Below are 15,329 nucleotides of genomic sequence, written 5' to 3' on the forward strand. Positions count from 1 at the left end.
TAGAGCACAGACAAGCGATGTCAACTTTGATTATTCAACTGATTTTGAGTTCAAATCTTGCAACAGTAAGGTGTTTTTTTATGCACGCAATATATAATACAATTGAATACTCAAGCACATTTACAAGAAAAGAACATCACAAATAGTAGATGATAGGTAATCGAAGTAAAAAAATCTCTTATATATTATGCAGGGGGAACAGAATATTCCTGCCTCCATTGATATGGGAGATAAAAATTCTGCAATAAATGGAACAAATACAGAGCCTATGTCAATATTATAATATTTAATTTATTTTTCCTTGCATATGTATTAAGAATGAGGGTACAATTTCAAATGTTAATCCATTGTCTGATAAAACCAATTGAAACTTTAGATGGAATCGCACAATTATCAGAATACATTGATTATGATTTTGAGTAGCATTAAGAGGCGATGCATAAAATTTGATTATATTTCGATATGTATTTAAATATTTGGAAATATAACTTTATTTTAGGTAGTTCACATTAATGTTATAAATATCCAAATATTTATTTGTGAACATGCCAATACAACAAAGAAAATTTCTTCAAGGACCCAAAATATGGGACCAATAGGGGGGACAAGTGAGATGTCCCCCTCCTATTGGATAATGAGTTGGTCATCATTAATGATGGCCAACTCATTATCCAATAGGAGAGGGACACCTCACTTGTCCCTTTTATTGGTCCTATATTTTGGGTCCATGTAGCAAAACTCTACAACAAAGACGATCCCTACACAAATCATAAATGCATATGCATATGTAATGTGAATGTACCCCGAATAAAACCCCTCCCTGCTAAATCTGTTTTCTATGGTTGGTTTCCTTCTGTGGTTAATTCTTATGCTCTCAAAGTTGATGGTTCGTGCCGTTCTGTTGGGGCTAAATGTTAGTCTAAGTGTGTAGACCCGAAGCTGCAATCGAAAAGACGAAGAAAACAGTCAGAAGACTGTGCGGTCGACCGCAGTGGCAGATCCGGTCGACCGCGTGCACTGCAGGAAACTGAGAAGAATCGGTCGCTCTGGCCGGTCGACCGGCGTGGCCGCTGCGGTCGACCGAGATCGTGCACAAGACCCTGTAAATAGATTTCGTTCTGACCGGTCGACCGGCCTTGGCACGGCGGTCGACCGCGAATCGCCCAGACAGTTTCCTAAACTGTTTGGGACTCTGTTTTGTTTCAGGATTCTATAAATACCCAAACGTTTTTAGGGTTTGGTAGACATCAAAAAGAGAGCTTTTTGGCTGCAAAGAGAGAGAGAATCCCAGAGAGATTTACCCCTTGTTTGAGAGCTTGTATTTTCTTCTTCAATTAATAAAAAGATTGTGTGGTGTGGCTCCCGAGGACGTAGGCACGTTGCCGAACCTCGCTAAATCCGTGTGTTCATCTCCCTTACTGTTTTTGCAAGTTAGATCTTTATTTGTGGTTTTATTCCTACTTTCCTACTTTCAACACAAGGTCCGGAAGGGCAAGGGTTCGATTGATTGTTTCGAATTCCCCAACAACTGGTATTAGAGCTTCGTTCAGCAATTCGTGTGAAAGCCATGGCAGAGGAAAGCAAATCAAAGATTGAGAAGTTCGACGGATCGGATTTCGCCTACTGGAAGTCGCAGATGGAGGACTATCTGTACCAGAAGGACTTGTATCGCCCGCTTCTGGGCAAGGAAAAGGGAAAGAAGACGACGGAGTCAGATGGTGATTGGGAGGTACTGGATAGGAAGGCTCTAGGGCAAATCCGGTTGTCGCTCGCCAAATCACTCCGTGGACATCACGTTTGATGACGAAGTGCAAGCCCTATTGATTCTATCGCAGTTGCCGGATAGTTGGGCAGGTTGTGTGACGGCAATCAGCAATTCGGCGGGGAAAGAGAAGTTGAAGCTGAATGAGGTTGTTAGCATGATTCTATCCGAGGAGGTTAGAAGGAAATCGTCCGAATCAGAAGGTTCAGGTTCAGCCCTAAGTTTCGAGCAGAGAGGCAGAAGCCAGAAGAAAGGGAACCAGAACAGGAATCGGTCGAAATCAGTGAAGAAGAGGCCGAACTCGAAGGTTAGGTCTATCAAAGGGAAGTGTTGGAACTGCGGCCAGGAGGGCCATATGTCTTCGGTCTGTAAAGCACCAAAGAAGGATGCGGGTGAGCAGGAGGCTCATATCGTGCAGGATGCCTTGATCCTTGCTATGGATAGCGATTCTGATTCTTGGGTCATCGACTCAGGAGCTTCTTTCCACGCCACTGCTAATAGGAAACTACTTCAGAACTATGTAGCAGGGGACTTTGGTAAAGTATACTTGGGGGATAATGAACCTTGCAATATTGTTGGAAAGGGCGACGTTCAGATACAGATAAAGGGCTCTAAGTGGAACTTGAAGAACGTGAGACACGTGCCGAAGCTTAAGAGGAATCTTGTTTCGGTGGGACAGCTTGGAGCAGAAGGCTACGTTTCGACATTCACCGGGGATTCGTGGAGAATCTCCAACGGTACGATGATTGTTGCCCGAGGCAATAAAACGGGAACTCTCTACCTCACTTCACATGCGAGTGACACCCTCGCAATTGCAGCTGGCAAGGAGAGTACAGATCTGTGGCACAATAGGCTGGGGCACATGAGCGAGAAAGGGATGAAAATTCTACATTCACAAGGAAAGCTAACCGGGATCGACACCGTGGAAGTCGGGGTTTGTGAAGACTGCATCTTTGGGAAGCAGAAGAGGGTTAGTTTCCAGAAGGGTGGAAGGCCACCTAAGGCTCAGAAGCTAGAGTTGATTCATACAGATGTATGGGGCCCAGCCAGTGTGTCTTCTTTTGGCGGTTCGAGATACTACGTCACCTTTATCGACGATCACTCGAGGAAGGTGTGGGTTTACTTCATGAAGCACAAGTCAGAGGTGTTCGAGATCTTCAAGAAGTGGAAGGCCATGGTCGAGAACGAGACAGATCTGAAGGTGAAGTGCTTGAGATCAGATAATGGTGGAGAATACGAGCTGGAGGAGTTCAAGAGGTTCTGTGCTACGAATGAGATTCGTTTAGAGAGGACTACTCCAGGGACGCCGCAGCAAAACGGCATTGCAGAGAGGATGAACAGGACCTTGACAGAGCGTGCGCGGAGCATGCAATTACATGCAGGTCTGCCTAAGACATTTTGGACGGATGCGGTGCATACGGCAGCATACCTTATTAATCACGGGCCATCAGTTCCATTAGGTTTTGGGATTCCAGAGGAGGTTTGGAGTGGAAAGAAGATAAATCTCTCACACTTGCGGGTATTTGGTTGCGTGGCTTATGTTCATATCAGTGACCATGTCAGGGACAAGCTAGAAGCTAAGTCACAGAAGTGCACTTTCATTGGATACGGCATTGATGAGTTCGGGTATCGTCTTTGGGATGAAAAGAACAGGAAGATCATCAGGAGCCGGGATGTGATATTCAATGAGGAGGTGATGTACAAGGACAGGAACAATGCCAACGATAGCCAAAGCAGTGGGAGCAGCACTACGGATACAGGTGGATCCGAGTACATGGATTTGGAGGAACTTCCAGATGGGGGCGACGATGTCAGTTCTGACCGTAGAACGGAGGAGACTACAGGTGCAGAAGCTACTACCCAGGGCGTGGAGCCTAGGAGGTCATCTAGGGTACCCAAACCAAATCCCAAATACCTCTCGTCACTTGATTATCTACTCTTAACAGATAGCGGAGAGCCGGAGTGTTATGAAGAGGCAGTGCAAGTGAGTGAATCTTAGCAGTGGGAGCATGCGATGCAGGAGGAGATGGATTCTCTACTCACTAATGAGACATGGGAGTTAGCCCAGCTACCTGCACAGAAGAAAGCCTTGCACAATAAATGAGTATACCGGGTCAAGCAGGAGAGTGATGGAAGCAAGAGATTCAAGACCAGATTAGTAGTGAAAGGGTTTCAACAGCGGGAAGGAGTGGACTACACGGAGATATTTTCCCCTGTTGTGAAACTCACAACCATCAGAGTGGTGTTGAGCTTGGTAGCTGCAGAAGACCTCTTCCTTGAGCAGTTAGATGTGAAGACTGCCTTTCTTCATGGTGACTTGGATGAATAAATCTACATGAAGCAGCCTGTTGGCTTCATTGAAGAAGGAAAGGAAGAGATGGTGTGCAAGCTCAAGAAGAGCTTATATGGTTTGAAACAGGCTCCGAGACAGTGGTATAAGAAGTTTGATAACTTCATGCAGAACAATAGCTACAGAAGATGCAATTCGGATCATTGCTGTTATTTCAAAAGGTTCGAGTCCAGCTTCATTATTCTGTTATTATATGTTGATGACATGTTGGTAGCAGGACCGTGTTTAGAAGAGATAAACAGTTTGAAGAGGCAGCTAGCAAAGGAATTTGCAATGAAGGATCTGGGTGCAGCGAAGCAGATTCTAGGGATGCGAATCAGTAGGGATGAAGCTGAAGGGACATTGAGATTGAGCCAAGCTGAATACATTGAGAAGGTACTTCATAGGTTCAACATGCAGAACGCTAAAGTTGTTAGCACACCCCTTGGAAGTCAGTTCAAGCTATCTGAGGAGCAATCACCTAAGACAGATGCAGATAGAGAGCATATGAGCAGGGTGCCATATTCTTCGGCCATTGGGAGTCTCATGTACGCGATGGTTTGCACGAGGCCGGACATCGCCCATGCAGTGGGAGTTGTGAGCAGATTTGCAAGCAATCCAGGAAAGCAGCATTGGGAGGCCGTGAAGTGGATAATGCGGTACTTGAGAGGGACAACTAACAAGCCACTATGTTTCAGGAGGAAGGAGTTGGTACTGCAGGGATACGTGGATGCGGACTTCGCCGGTGATCATGATACGAGGCGAAGCACCACGGGGTATGTTTATACCTTAGCGTCGACAGCAGTGAGCTGGGTCTCACGTCTGCAGAAGATTGTGACTTTGTCTACAACCGAGGCTGAGTATGTCGCGGTGACTAAAGCAAGTAAGGAGATGATCTGGTTGAACGGGTGCTTGGAAGAGTTGGATCTGAAGCAAGGGAGAGGAGTTCTTTATTGTGATAGCCAGAGCGCTATACATCTTGCCAAGAATCCAGTATATCATGCCAGAACGAAGCACATCGACGTTAAATACCATTTTATACGCTCGCTGATCGAGGACGGAAAGTTGCACTTAATGAAGATTTTGGGGAGTCAAAATCCGGCGGACATGTTGACGAAGGCAGTCACCATTGAGAAACTGGAGTTGTGCGCAACTTCAGTTGGCCTTCACGAATAGAAGACGAAGGCGGAGCCACACTACGAGGATCGGCGAGATCATCGGGATTTTGTTGATTGAAGGAAGAATTTTTCGGGGGAAAAAGATACATGCGAAGAAGGGGAGAGTTCGGGTGAACTCGTTGATGGCGCTTTGGTCTCCAAGTGGGAGATTGTTAGTCTAAGTGTGTAGACCCGAAGCTGCAATCGAAAAGACGAAGAAAACAGTCAGAAGACTGTGCGGTCGAACGCAGTGGCAGAGCCGGTCGACCGCGTGCGGTCGACCGGCGTGGCCGCTGCGGTCGACCGAGATCGTGCACAAGACCCTGTAAACAGATTTTGTTCTGACCGGTCGACCGGCCTTGGCACGGCGGTCTACCGCGAATCGCCCAGACAGTTTCCTAAACTGTTTGGGACTCTGTTTTGTTTCAGGATTCTATAAATACCCAAACGTTTCTAGGGTTTGGTAGACATCAAAAAGAGAGCTTTTTGGCTGCAAAGAGAGAGAGAATCCCAGAGAGATTTACCCCTTGTTTGAGAGCTTGTATTTTCTTCTTCAATTAATAAAAAGATTATGTGGTGTGGCTCCCGAGGACGTAGGCACGTTGCCGAACCTCGTTAAATCCGTGTGTTCATCTCCCTTACTGTTTTTGCAAGTTAGATCTTTATTTGTGATTTTATTCCTACTTTCCTACTTTCAACACAAGGTCCGGAAGGGTAAGGGTTCGATTGATTGTTTCGAATTCCCCAACACTAAATTGATTAATGATATTGGTTTATATCCTGCCAGTGCTTAGTCTGACTCAAAAGTCCTTATATCTCTTATTGGGAAAGAAGAAATTTTCAAAATAGCCCCAAATCAATTTTTTTCTAAAAATCGTTCATCTTTCGTTTTTATTACAAAAACAGACTCACTTTCTGACAACGTCAGCACCATGGCCAGAAAGTAGGTCTTTTTTTAAACACCTTCCTAATTAGTTGGGGTTGCCAACCCCGACTAATTTAGGCCTCAGTTGCAACTTGCAAATTAGTCGGGGTTGGCAACCCCGACTAATTAGGAAGGTGTTTAAAAAAAATAGACCCACTTTCTGGCCACGGTGCTGACGTTACCAGAAAGTGAGTCCGTTTCTGTAATAAAAACGAAAGAGGGTTTATTTTCAAAAAAAAAGTTGGGTTGGGGCTATTTTGAAAATTTCTTCTATTGGGAAATAGTGTCCTTACTGGCAGTTGCATCACCGGCCGTTGGCATGAAATGCACTACTTTCTCAGACATATACAGGTTGGTCATTGCTTGCGTGAAGGCAATTTTGTGGCTAATGCATTCTCTAAGCTTGGGCACTCCTTGAATGGTATCTACTACGTCGTTCGTTCCTCAGAGCTTCCCGGCCACGTCCAGCGGCTTATTCTGCTCGACAAAATGGGAATGTCTTGTGCTCGATCAGTTTAGCTGAACTTTTGGTTCTACTTTATACAATATGTTGGTTTTCCCCCATATTTTCCCCCCTTTCAAGAGCTGTTGCACTATTGGCTCATATTTTGCTCTTTATTTTATGTACAAAGTGAGGTATATCTCACTCCTTTTGTTGCGCTCTTGGATATGTACAATCCAAGAGATGCTTGTGTGTCTATCTTTTATTATATATGATGATATCTTAGTTTTTTTTAAAAAGAATTGTATAATTGTATATTTCCAAGCACATTCATCAACATATGCATATCAGATCATTGTTATTTCATGACCCCATAAGCAGGTGTATGAGAGAGTAGGAGCCCTAGAATGGGGACATATACATGAATGATTGCATAGGGTTGTGATGATGGAAACCTAGGGTCAAGATCTAATAGAGTGGATGTCGATCCATCATTTTGTGATCACCTTTGATAGTGCATTACATCTACCACCATCTTTTATTTTTGATTCATGAACTACATGGCCAAAGCCTTAGCTGCAGGCTTTTTGAGTCTATAAGGAGTCTATAGTGATCACGCCATTGGCGAGAAGATCTCAAAATAGGGACCAGTTAGGGGATGTTTGCTTCTTAAATATGGGTTTTGCAACCTTGAAAATTTCATAAATTTTAAAAAATTCTTAGAATTCCAATATCTCTGTTTTTCTTTTTTGTCGGGTGTAGCGTTGAATGTGATAGTCAATTATAGGTGAAAAATCTGCAAGTAATAAAAGATGATTTGTGACTTAGGGGCTGTTTAGATTGATTTTTTAGATAGGTAAAAGGGGGGGAAGCTGCCAAAAATGTCAGCTTTTTGGCAGCTTTCCCTCAAAATCACCTTTATAAAAGGTGATTTTGGTGGAAAGCAGTCAAAAAGCTGACATTTTTTACAGCTTTCCACCCTTTTACCTATCTAAAAAATCAAATCCAAACACCACCTTAAAACTTTGTTGATGTCACAGTAAATTCCATATGTCTTTTTTAGCGAACTTCCATCAAATCAAACAAAAAAGAAAATCTTAAAAGGATTTTAATTCTTATAAGATTAAAATTAGTAAGTATTCATAAATTCCATACTGTGTTCTTCAAATTAAATATTAATATTATAATCTAAGAGAAATTGGTAATGAATAATGCAGGTATTTAGTTTAGATCTTTATGGAAAATGACAGGGATAGAGCAAAGGTAATATTATTGAAATAACAGAAATTATTATTGGATGCACATCAGAAGAATTCATTTTAGAGGAAAATAAAGAGATAGCTTCTAATTTATTTAAGTAATAAATTAGGAACACAAAGAATTTTATATATATGAAATTAATATTTATTCTCATTGAAATAGAAAAAAAATCAAAGTCTATATTTTGAGCAGTTTGTGTTGAACATCATAAGTACATTTGACTTCTTTGTAAAGTTAAATGAGATGATAAAAATTATCGAGCCTAGGAAAGATAATAGCATAAAAAAATACAAAATTAGCCTGATGTCACAATTGATGTAGATGATGAAGACAATACTCTAGAATTGTCCGAGAAATGATAAATGATAAACCTGAAGAAGGTTTGATCTTAACTCAATAAAAAATAAAATAGAAGAAATAAAAACAATATTTTATAAATATTTTATAGAATAGTTTAATTATTTTGAGTGAAATTAGGAATCTTTAGAAGGGAGTTTCATGAATTTTTTTCAGTACTTTTATATTCTTATGTGGATGTTTTTATCATATAAAAGTATATTAGAGTTAGCATTAATCTTTAATTTATATTTTTTTATGAAGTCTATCAATGATTAGGAATAAACTTCATATTCTCTTTTGCATCGTTTTAACATACTTTAAATCAATCATTTTGTCATATTGGTTTTAAATATTCACCTTCCTTGTATAATATTATTTTAATATTTTTTACTTTGCAATGCTATACTTTCTCAAATAAAGCTTAGTTTCATATCGGTCAAAAATAATATGAAAATTCAAATTATTTTTAAATTATATTTGTTTTTTGTCAATTCAAATATCAACATGAAAATTTAAATTGGGTGTATCCCATTTAAACAAACATAAAAAAATAATCGGGATGTAAGAGTTTAAAGAAAAAAATGAGCACAAACTGCCAAAAATACTTAATCATGGTATTAAATCACGTGCATTGCACGTGTGTAAAAACTAGTCTTTCTAAAAAGGTGAAAAATCGACAAAAGACTTCAGCACAAACAGTAGTTCACCGTGTGACCGTGTCCACAAAGGAGCGACTTGAGTATAGAAGTGGTAAAAAAGGGAAGGCGCATTGGGCCAAGGCCTAATTCAAGAAATAATATTCGGCCCAACGATGCTATAAACGTGTACTGAATTTTTGGATGCAGTTTTGGACTCACTTTGTTTGGTTTGGAGCCCAATATTTTAAGCCCTGATACTATTGAAGTCCAAAATACCAATGCATGCAGTTGGAGGACGGACTGGACGGTTTAATGGTTAAAAGACGAGACTTGCTAGAAAATGACTGGAATTGGTGTTGTTCAAATGTAATTGGGCCGCTTTTAATGAATAATTGGACCATTTTATTCACTAATTGAGCAAATTTTGAAATAATTATATAGAGTGTAGGTAACGAATCATCAGGATCCAGAGACAATGTGCACCTATTTAGATGTAGACATTGGAAGGAATAATTATCTTCATAAATGAAGAAAACAAAATAAGAGATTACACTGTGAATGGTGAAAGGGTTTATTTCTGTAAAGATTTTTGCTAGCTGAGGCCGCATAATACGTGAATGGAGTACGAAGATTAGGAGAATTTGTTAGTCTCGATCGGAGCAATAGATAAACTATTATCCATATTAATACGACAATAATAGCCCCGACGTACAAGTATCCAAGTATTACATGTTTAAATATCGTTTCTTGTTTGTTTTCGTTGGAATAAATTTCTAGAAGTGCTAATTAAATTCATTGTGGAAAATGATTTAAGGACCCAAAATATGGGACCAATTGAGGGGACATGTGAGGTGTCCTCTCCCTATTGCATAATGAGTTGGCCATGCCAACTCATGCCAACTCATTATACAATAGGGAGGGGACACCTCACTTGTCCCATCCATTGGTCCCATATTTTGGGTCCCCGTAACAGCACTCATTCATTGTCCAGCTACCAAACTGATGAATCGTGACAAATCCTCTAAATAAAAAATTAAACAAAGTGAATAGGGGGCAAAAAAATCAATCATCATATGGTTTGACATCCGAATAAATTGCAGGACTTATTAATTTAGGTATACGCTATTCTCCGCAAGATCCACGCTAGTCTAGTTTCATTATCAGCTCAGTTCAATCAGATGATTTTAATAAAAATGATAGTTACAACAAATTAGAAAAAAAAAACATCTAGAGAAGCGAGATTGTATTAATTTTATTAATCCGTGCATGGCCCGGTTCACTATCAAAAATACTAAAAGCTAGTTATCTATTGGCTCGATCAATATATATTAAATTGGGGTTGAACCCGACAGAGCTAGAGTGGGATCCCTTAGGATTCGTTGGTGTCATAAATTGGCGACCAACGATGTATTTTCGTATTTTGTTTTCATCATCAACTGTTAAAAAGTCGTCTAAATAGGCAAGGCGATAAAAGAAAGAATATTGAAGCGGTTTAACCTACCATGCACGGTAAGTATTTCAAAATAGAAATCTTATATATACTGCCCTTTATTCAACAAAATTTCACTCAATTAATGTTAGTTAGTAATCATTTTAATTACCTATGACTAAACTTTCTAGGTAATGGATGATACAACTTAAATTCGACTTCCAGTTTTACATCAAATGAAATTATTGGAGTATAAATCATATACTGCCCTTTATTCCACAAATTTTCGCTCAATTAATGTTAGTTAGTAATCATTTTAATTACCTATGACTAAAAGTTCTAGGTAATGGATGATACAAAACTTTCGACTTCCAGTTTTACGTCAAATGGAATTATGAGAGTATAAATTATACGACTAGACTCTTATCAGGCTTCGAAATTTCGGTAGACCGGAAGAATCTTTAAATCGTTATAATTCATGATTCTCTTCATAGTAGCTATATGGCTCAAAATTTATGCGATGATATCAATAGCTCTCGGTAGTAAATGATAGCAAACTACTAAGTAGTATCCTATAATCAAGTTAAATAATAACTATAACTTCACTGTAAAAGCGGCAAGTGCAAATTAAGATAGAGGACTTTTGGATGTGAAAACAACTAGTAAAAGTTAGAGATCATGTTACTTGAGAAATGTTCTTCCATCTTGCTATAAGGGTGAGAAAATCCACCATTCTGCACTGTATCATCTGTTCTCCCCTCATCCTGAGTTTGTATCATGGTTATCAAACCAAAAGCTAGCCAAACCATAGGGGCAGATTTAATTTAATTTTTTATTACTTACATAATGTGATCACTTTTTAGTGTAGAAATGGCGAAAATATTGGTAAAGTTCATAAAATTTGAAGCAGACAGGCATTTGGGTGCTTGCCAATCGACCATGAGCTTTGGTGCGGTCGACCGCAAACGTGTACAAGTACAAGGTAGTTTCTGGAGTTCTGATCGGTCGACCGCGAGGTTAGGTCCGATCGACCGCGAGGTTAGGTCCGGTCGACCGCGGACCCTGTAATTGATTTTTTTTCATTTTCTGTTATTTTGTCCGGTCGACCGCGAGCTTTAGCACGATCGACCGCCGGTCGGGTTTGTGCATGGGCTTTATTTCCTGTTCTGATTTGGTTTGTGTTTTGATATATATTGAAACACGATTTTAGGGTTTGGTCAATCAGAGAATAGAGAATGTTCTGAGCATATTGAGAGGGAGAATTTGTGAGCAAGTTGAGAGTACTTTTGGTTGGGTTAGTTTGAGTGTTTGAGAGATTTGTAACCCTTTGTACCCTCATTGATTTAGTGGAATCTCCTCATTCTCTCCCCGTGGACGTAGGCATATTGCCGAACCACGTATATCTCTGTGTTTGCGATTGGTTTTTCGTATTTTGGATTGGATTGCACTCGTGTTTGGTTTGGCTATCTTCTCTCGTGCCTCACGAACTCGTTCGGTGTGTGAGCACGCTTCCGCAAAGGCGCGCAACATTTAGATTATCATTTGGCAATCCTCATCCTCCACCCCCACCCCCACCCCCCAAAAAAAAACCACCACCCACCAAACGTAAGAAAATCCTAATAAATATAAATAACTACTAAGCAAAACATCTATCTATGTTTACTGAAATAATTCCCAAATTCTGATATTTATTAAAATAACCACAAATCTTCAACATTGAGCTAGGACGCACCAAAGGAAACTTTTCAAAAGATTCCTTATTTTTGTTGAAGATATAAGGGATATTTTAGTAAAATATCAAGGTTTGAGGGGCGTTTTAATATTAGGATTTGGGGGTATTTTGACAAATATAGATGATTTGTTGGTAGACAGCTAAAATTGCCAAATTTGAGGTTACATCTTGTTAGGATTATTGCATGCCAGAATTACGTGCTTCCTGAAAATTTGTCCTTGCGGGATAAGGATATTTCCAAGTAGTCCTGCAAAAGCTAGAGGGTGAGAAAAAGCGCGTGACCACCGTTTCAGTCAAGTCAGTGGAAGAAAAGCAAACGAAGGGATTTGCGGATGAAAACTAAAAGGGCCCAAATCCATTCCGGACTTCCCGTGACCGTGAACTTAGGGTCAAACCCGACCCGATAAGAGTTTACCCAAGTCAACGGTATTCATGTGAATTTTAAATTTGACAAGGACGGATAAAGAACAAAGGATTTCTACAAGATTCAAAGACCATAATGCCCTCGAAATTACAAACTGGTTGATGTTTTTTTAAATAATAGTCCTTGTAAACTTTTACATATTACAGTCCAACCATATTTGAGGAATATTTGTGTGATATTTGTTTGCGTGGGTTGGTTTTTTTTGGGACCCAAGAGGAGTGGGGTGGGGGGGTATAATTCATAGGTTTTGCCTAATACAAATAAAGTATGTTGAGGAGAACTTCTCATGTTTGGCAATTTGAAAGTGAATTGAAAATGTACACGTTGCTTTTTTTAAGTAATTTTCATAATCATGTTAGCATGCAAGCAAAATGCATTGTTTGTTTAAAAAATAAAAATAGTGGCAAAGTTCATAAGTTTCATCTAATAAAGTATGTTAAGGAGAATTTTTTATGTTTGGCAATTCGAAAGTGAATTAAAAATATGCACGTTGCTTTTTTTTTAAGTAACTTTCATAACCATGTTAGCATGCAAGCAAAATACATTGTTTGTTAAAAAAATAAAATTATTGTTAAAAGTGTAAAGTGAAAATGATGTGGAAAAATATGATTAATTGATAAATATAGTTAAAATTATTTAATTAAAAGTAGTACATTATCATTTTTATCACTTTCTTGTGACTTCACCACCTTTTGAGGAAAAATTAAATTTATAGTAAATCCTATGTAGCAAATTTATTGCATTTCACTTTTGTAACCACTTACATGCAAATAAATATCTAAAATGTTAAAAACAAGATATTTTATTGCTTTTCATCTTTCACTTCTCTGTAAACAGGCACCCCCTTAATTTGCAGAAGAAAACCTACATTTTTTTAATCTATAATAGGCTTAATAATTTCCAAAAGTAGATAAAATAGTGTAACCTTTTTAAGGCATACTTCTATTGTCTTTTTGTCACCACTACTGCTTGAAATAATTCCCTAAATTTATTGATAATCGTATGAACCATTAAAAATAGTATAATTACTACTAAATCTATCATAATAAAAGCAACATATGTAAGTTTTTAATTAGAGATTACAAGTAATATCAAATAAAAAAAAGTTCACTACTATGAAAATTAAGATATTTAATATTATAAAATCATAACCTTCAAAAATGTTATTTGCTATTTGAATAGTTTATAGTTTATTGTTTCAAAAAGAGTGGACCATTCATGTAGTCATCCTCAGAAGTCAGAACTATTGAATCCTCTTATGAGAACAGTAAAGGTTAAGGAAAACTACTTAAACTAATTTTCGCCGACTCAGAGGTGATGTAGCAATATTCTACATAATATATTACTATTGATAATTGTTGATGCTTATTCTTAAATAAATTAATATCGCATTTAGTTAAGAGGCTATACAACAACATTTGATTCATTTTCAAAAATTTTTAACAACAAATATCATTTTCTTAAACTTATTCTACGTAATGATCAAACTAATTTAAATATTAATAATAAGTTGGATGATCAAACTAATTTAAATATTTAACTTATAGAGATTTGTAAATTATAATAATATAGAATTATTTATTAAATTTTAAAATGACTTATATCACCTATCATTTATCTTATTTATCTTATTGTACAATGTAAATTACGATGTCACTTTAATAAAATAATGCAGAGTTTGACAATATATAAATCCATACAATCTTTTTATTATTGGCTTAAATGAATGTTAATGTATTAATTATTTGTGAAATAATATTAGTAATATTTGCAGGGACAAAAAATACAATGTGTTATGTTTGGAGAAACTATTGAAATGTATAAGCACATGCTTCAGAAGAACCAAGTTGTTTACATCTCAAATGGAGAAGTCAAACAAATCAACCCGCTTTACGGAAATGTACATGAGTCAATTGAGTTGACATTGAATAAGAACGTCTCTATCAAAGAATCAAAAGCTGAATTCCGATTTGACAAAATCTTGAACAACTTCATCTCAATCAAGGAGGCAATTTCCAGGGAGGATACAAGGAATATTAGTAAGAATTTGTAAAAAACTTTTAATTTTCCATTTTATAACTTATAAATGATTTTTAAACTTGTTATAAATTTTTGTGCAGATGATCTTGCAATAGTAGCCAATGTGAAGCCTATGATCAAGTACGTTACACGATATAATAAGGAGGACACAAGGAGAGACATCATCATAATAGATAAAGAGTATACACACATGCTTTTATTTCAAAATAAATTAGTTATTAAAAATATAATATATTAACAAAAAATGTCTTCTTTTTCTTAAACAGTGGGATAACATTGTGCGTAACTTTATTCGGAGATTTAGCTAAAAATGAAGGCTCAATTATCAAAGAAAATATTAATGACACAACTATAATAGCATTATCAGATTTTAAAATTTCATTGTACAAAGGTAAAATATTTTTCTTATTAAATTTAAAATTAATTATCAATAAATATCAAATTCTAATTATAACTATGAAATATTCAGGGGAGATGAGCATGACTTCGCAAATTGCGTCAACAATATGCATCAACCCTGAAATACAGCTTGCTAAGGACATGCAAGAATGATAATTCCAAATAAAATGTTATTTAATAAATTAAATTTCTAAAATTTTAAATTTGTATGCAGGGCTCATTCCAAAGATGACATCAAGACCATTATTCCTCCATCAAAGATATTCAAAATTTTATCAAAAATGAAAATTGCTGAAATTATCCAAGCATCACGAACAACTTCAGGGGTATGTTATTATAAATTCTATTATAAAATATTAATGAATCAAGGGCTTCAGTTTAAAAACAAGATAAGATAAATAAATTTGATTCAAGTTTTAACCTATAAAATTAACATGAAGTGATTTCTTAACT

Source organism: Asparagus officinalis, chromosome 3 (genome assembly GCF_001876935.1).
Source record: "Asparagus officinalis chromosome 3, Aspof.V1, whole genome shotgun sequence".
In the NCBI taxonomy this organism is placed as follows: domain Eukaryota; kingdom Viridiplantae; phylum Streptophyta; class Magnoliopsida; order Asparagales; family Asparagaceae; genus Asparagus; species Asparagus officinalis.